We start from the raw sequence: 5,517 nt of genomic DNA on the forward strand, positions 1-5,517 counted from the left end.
GTGAGTAGCGACGTTTCCGCGAATCAGATTCAATTATTTGAGTATGGTATTCAGCAAAGAAAAAGGACTTCTCCTTATTCTCGCCCTCGCTCGCCAGTGCATAATAATTCAAAAGCGTGCAACGACCGTCTCGAGCAGTCATGATGGCATCGCTAACTTTTGTATTTTCGAATCTTTCGACTCAAACGATGAGCGTCGCTATGACTGTAATCTCTTTGAACGCGTCAGGTAATAGATTTGCTTTTTTAATTAATAGCTCTTTCTACCAGAGAGGTCCCTTTGCCTTTCGGAAAAAATGAATACCGCGGATAAATGTCATTAGACCAAACGATAATCGTAAACAATCTTTTAAAAGACATGCGCATAATGAAACCACTGATGATTCAGTAATTAAATTCGTGTTTCCTCCCCTCTTCGGCAGAATCCTTCTAGCATTTCATCGATTAAGTATGGCACTCCCCTTGTCCCTCATGTTGTTCACTTTTTTCGATCGCCGGACATTCCGGGCAAAAGACTCAATACATTAAAATATTAGTACAATAATAATGGGCTCTAAATAATGACTATTACAATGATATGAGTTACAGGGTATTAAAGAGCTAACCGCAATTTGATGCGTAAAATTATTTATATACTTCAATAATAATTACATAAATTTAGATGTTCAAACCTATTCTCTTCACATGTTTCGGCTTCTTGATTGAATCCTCATCAGAAATTTCAAAGATTTTTAAATTACAGTTGTGACTTCCTCTTAACATAGAACGTTTTTTCTTTATTTTAATAATCTTAGTCAAATTATCCCGGTCCTGGAGTTAGTTGAATCAGATGGAATGCATTAGAAAAATGCATTTTATTTTCATATTAGTTGTCAGTTTCCCCTTATTACTAAAATATTATTAAGTAATCAAATGTATATAGTAACTAGTGTAGAACTCATCTTTTCGATAAGTCTCTTAATTTCGTCTGTAAAAATTTGAAACTGGAAAATAAGTCTATTAGCCCCGGTTTCCCCTACATCAAATAAAAACAAATTTACGCTATGGCAGTGATTGAGAATGTCTCCTACTTGAAAGTCTGTGCCAGGCTGGGATATTCTGAATCATCGGATATTTCATCCCATCCTCCTAACCTGTCATTCTCTAACAACTTCCCATTCCTCCTCCATCGCTCTTCTTCCTCCGTTTATGCTCTCGATTTTAGAGCTAGAATTCACGCATTCTTTTTTGACAATAATCCATGTATTCTGCTTAATTGTTTGCCAGATAATGAATCCCTTCCCTCTTTTTCTTCCCGTTTCTATGTTTCAGTAACTCGGTCCTTTTCTCGAGCATCCTGATAAAAATGTAAAACTTGTCGAAGCGTCAAAAAAGTGTGAACAAAGAATTTTAACGTTTCTTAAACACTTCAATGACTTTCCATTAACTCTTAGTGGTTTTGAATATTCATACATGCTCCACGAACTCTCCCCAAACGCTCCATAAAGTGTGCCCAAAACACATCTGTCACATTTCCCACACGTTAAAATTAAAAGTTTTTTTTTCATTAACGTTTCTCATACGCTCTTCGACACTGCAAAGAATGCATGGAGCATACTGATACATTTCCTAAACACTTCATTTATTAGTACTTCGTCTACGTTTCCAGGATATAGAGATAAAAAAATTTATTTTAAAACGGAGCATCATTAAGCTGTACTGCGAACGTAAACGAAGCGTTGTTGAGTAGTACGCGGCACCGTCAGCAGAGGAACTTAGCGAGAACTAACCTCTCGAAAAACTAACCTCTTTAAAAAATCACACAGACTAAGATAAAAGACATAGCATTGAAAGTTTTTTAGTTGTGTTCTAATGAAATAATTTTTTAAAGTTAACTAGGGTTTTAAAAAGAATGCATAGCACTTTTTTTTTAGATATTTACCAAATAAATGAAATATATTTTAAAATGTCATTTGCTTACTAAGTACCTCGATTACATTTCATTCACGTTCGTCTAAGAACTCGACGATGCTCCGTTTACGTTCTCTAGACTGCTTAATCATGCTCCGTTTACATTCAACGAACATTTTGTTTGTGCTTGCCGAAGAACTTATTTATATTTTATTTATGTTTCTTTAACGTTTAGTTGATGCGTTTTTTACGTTCCAATTTTTGTTTTTTAAGGGTTTTATTTACGTTTCTATTACTTCCTCCTTATACTCCCTTTATCTCCAATTTTATTGACACTTGTTTTACGTTTTATTTTCATCAGGGAAGAGCAAATTCTAATAATGATACTCTTAAAAGTAGCGGGAACAATGTCACACCGGATCAGCGAACCAGGGGCCGTGCACAGGTTTATTCTCGCTCCCGGAATTTGATCTTTGAGATATACACAATTCCCTTCTTTCTGCCTCAAATAGGAGACTGTTTCATACCCCATCTAGAGACATCTTTCATTCCTTATACACCCCTCCCCCTCGATGTCCCCCTTAGATGCTTTCCCCTATTTCCCTTCACTATATCCTCTTCTTTCTTATTCCCCTTCCTATCCTTGCAATCATTTACAATCCCAAATCTTTTTACCTTTTGAATCCTATCCCATACACCGGGAATGGTTTACATGCGCAAAGTTGCAATTGAACACATTTGTGCATGTTGCAAATGTACACGTTACAATTGAACACATAATAATGCGCACGGTTCAATTGCATACCGTTCATTTGCGCACAGTTCAGATGCGCACGCAAAAATGCGCAACGTTTAGACGCCCACATAAAGATGCGCACAGTTCATTTGTACAAAGATCAGTTGCATACAATTAGGCACAGTTTATTTGTACGCCGTTTAGTTGCACACACGAAAGTTGCGCACCGTTCAGTTGCCCACACAAAAGTTGCTCACTGTTCAATTGCACACATGAAAGTGGCGCACTGTTCAGTTGCATACATGAAAGTTGCGCACACTGTTAATTTGCACACAGAAAGACGTGCAGTTTCCTGATACACAAAGGAACGAATACGTTCTTATGGTATCATCATATCCGAATATCATATTGATTATCATCACTCGAATATATTTGTGCAATAATGCGGATGACTAATTTGAAAAAAGAAAAGTAAGCATCTTACTACAAAATTGATAACTGCGTCTTATAAAATTACAATACTTTCTTTATAAAATTTTAATTATTTTCGATGTTATATTCTATGTTACACTTTTTTTAAAATAATTTTATGACTTTTCAAAAAGTACATATTTTCAAAAATCACTTTAAAAACTACATAACCGCTTGAAATAATTTTTAATCAAAATTTCGTGGTTTTCGAAGTAATTTTAAAGTAGTTTTTGTAAATATAAAGAAGAATGTTAAAAAATAACCGATTTCTGCCTAAAAAAGGTATAAATAAAGAATAATGGTTTTTGTAGATTTTGACCTCCTGGATACGATAAAATTATTAAAAAGTTTATAATATTTTAAGAACACCTTGAAAATTGAACACGAACATGGTATTTTTATATTCTTACTGAATTTTCGAGATGTTCCCCAATGTCATGAACTTTTTAATAATTTTATTATATTTAGGGGGGGTCAAAATCTAACAAAAAGGATTTTTGAAACTTCCACGGGTGCTTTCTATATAAAAGTTATACGTTTCGCGGGTTTCCTCCGTGTCCAGATTCATTCTTAAAATGCCAACGTTTCGTGAACCTTGCAGTCCACTTCATCAGGGTGAAAAGCAGCCTGATACTGAGCTCCTCCGGGCCGTTCCTTTTTATACGCTACTTGTTGGAATGGTGGGGGGAAAAAGATAATTGTGGGTGAGGAGGAGAGAGGGGGGGAGGGGGAATTGGTCAGTCTTCAATAACCGGGAGAATATGGTTTTCCATATTTTATTTATGTTGTAGCCATTATCTATATTTAGATTGTTAGAATGTTTTTGTATCTCTATGACTTCTCTATACTTTCTTGGAAAGTATGAAGTAATGTTGACTATTGTGGTAGTTTTATCAAATAGTATTTGATGCCCTGTTTCGATGTTGTGTTCTGATAATGCTGACTGCGTGACATGTTTTAGCTTGACATCACGTTGGTGTTCTTTTATCCATAGGATGACCATTCTCCCGGTTTCTCCAATGTACTCGTATACTTGCCCGCAAGAACAAGGTATTTTGTATACTCCTGCGGAGCTGAGTGGAGGTCTTTGATCTTTAGGATTTTTTAAGATTTGTCCTATCTTTTTGAGTGGTTCAAAGATAGTTCGGATATTGTGTTTGTTTAATATCCTGCCAATCCGATCTGTTGTCCTTCGTAGCGGGGGAACAAAGGACGGAGAAACATCTTTCTCCGTCCTTCTCTTTGAGGAACGAGTTGGTCCCAAAAAGTAGGTACTAACATTCTATCCGGGCATGGAGATTGGAGGAGAGCGGGAACTCCTTTTCTCTGACTTTATAATTAATAAATATTATAATTTAATTATAATATTTATTTCATAGAAGCCGGCAGTATTGTGGGGCATGCGATACCGCATCGCAAGGGTCGGCCAGTAGGACGACTCGCTTTAAGGAGACGTCGCCCTGCGGGAGAAGAAGAGGAGAGAGTGCCAGCGAGTAAGTTTTAGAGAAATAAATATTAACTAATCGATTATAGAAATCCCGAATATTAAAATATTTTATTTTTTTCTAGGAAGAGCACGAATCGAAGAGGAAAACAATGTTCCGCATGACGTCCCCGTCATTGTAATCGGTAGGTATTTCGCAAATACCTGAGAAATCTAGTTCGTATAATATAGATGTAATATATGCGATAAAGAATAAAATCAATTTTGTTTTAGATGATGATGATAATGACGTTGATGACGATAACATTGATGGGGATGACGGTGTGAGTCCAGCCGATTCCAGAGCACTGGTGTCACCGGGTTTCACAATTTTCATAACGTGTAAGTTTAAAAAAAATAAATTAGATGAATATAGAGAGAGTTAGCTATATACAGAGTTCAAAAAAAAATAATAATAAAAATTACTTTTTAGCTCAGGAAACTGAAGAGGAATTGATACTGGAAGAAGAGGAGGATAACATTATCGATATTGAAGATAATGATGATGATGATGATGATGATGATGATGATGCTGATAATGATGACACCGACGATAATATATGCTGCCTATAACGTGGAAGTTATCTCCAACGAGAATATCAACGTCAATGACAACGGCGGTGATGGAGAGGAGGAGGAGGAGGAGGAGGAGGAAATAACACAGGAGGTAACAGAGGAAGAAGATAGCAGATATTACGTGCCTCTTGGAAATGAAGGTAATAATCTTATTATTTTTTATTTTAAATTTATTTGTTACTCGAGATACTTAAGCAGATATTTTTATTAGATATTTCGTACTCCCTCGTTCTACTTATGTCGCCGGAATATTAAATTACATAAAAGAGAAAAATATTATCCTCCCACGCCCGATCATGTAAACAACTGTAGGTGAGTTATCTTGCCATATGCAGTAATGTTACGAATAGTATAAGTTTCTA

General features: G+C 35.9%; 1 long non-coding RNA gene across 1 annotated transcript in view; it reads left to right on the forward strand.

The window, feature by feature from the left end:
* Positions 1-5,229: 5,229 nt before the first annotated feature.
* The window catches only part of LOC108749203, a 530-nt gene continuing 242 nt past the window's right edge, over positions 5,230-5,517 (forward strand). Inside the window, exons 1-2 of the long non-coding RNA XR_001939346.1 lie at positions 5,230-5,295; positions 5,367-5,467. This is a non-coding gene — a long non-coding RNA (uncharacterized LOC108749203). The remainder of the gene's footprint in view (positions 5,296-5,366; positions 5,468-5,517) is intronic.

Source organism: Trachymyrmex septentrionalis, unplaced genomic scaffold (assembly GCF_001594115.1).
Source record: "Trachymyrmex septentrionalis isolate Tsep2-gDNA-1 unplaced genomic scaffold, Tsep1.0 scaffold272, whole genome shotgun sequence".
NCBI lineage: Eukaryota > Metazoa > Arthropoda > Insecta > Hymenoptera > Formicidae > Trachymyrmex > Trachymyrmex septentrionalis.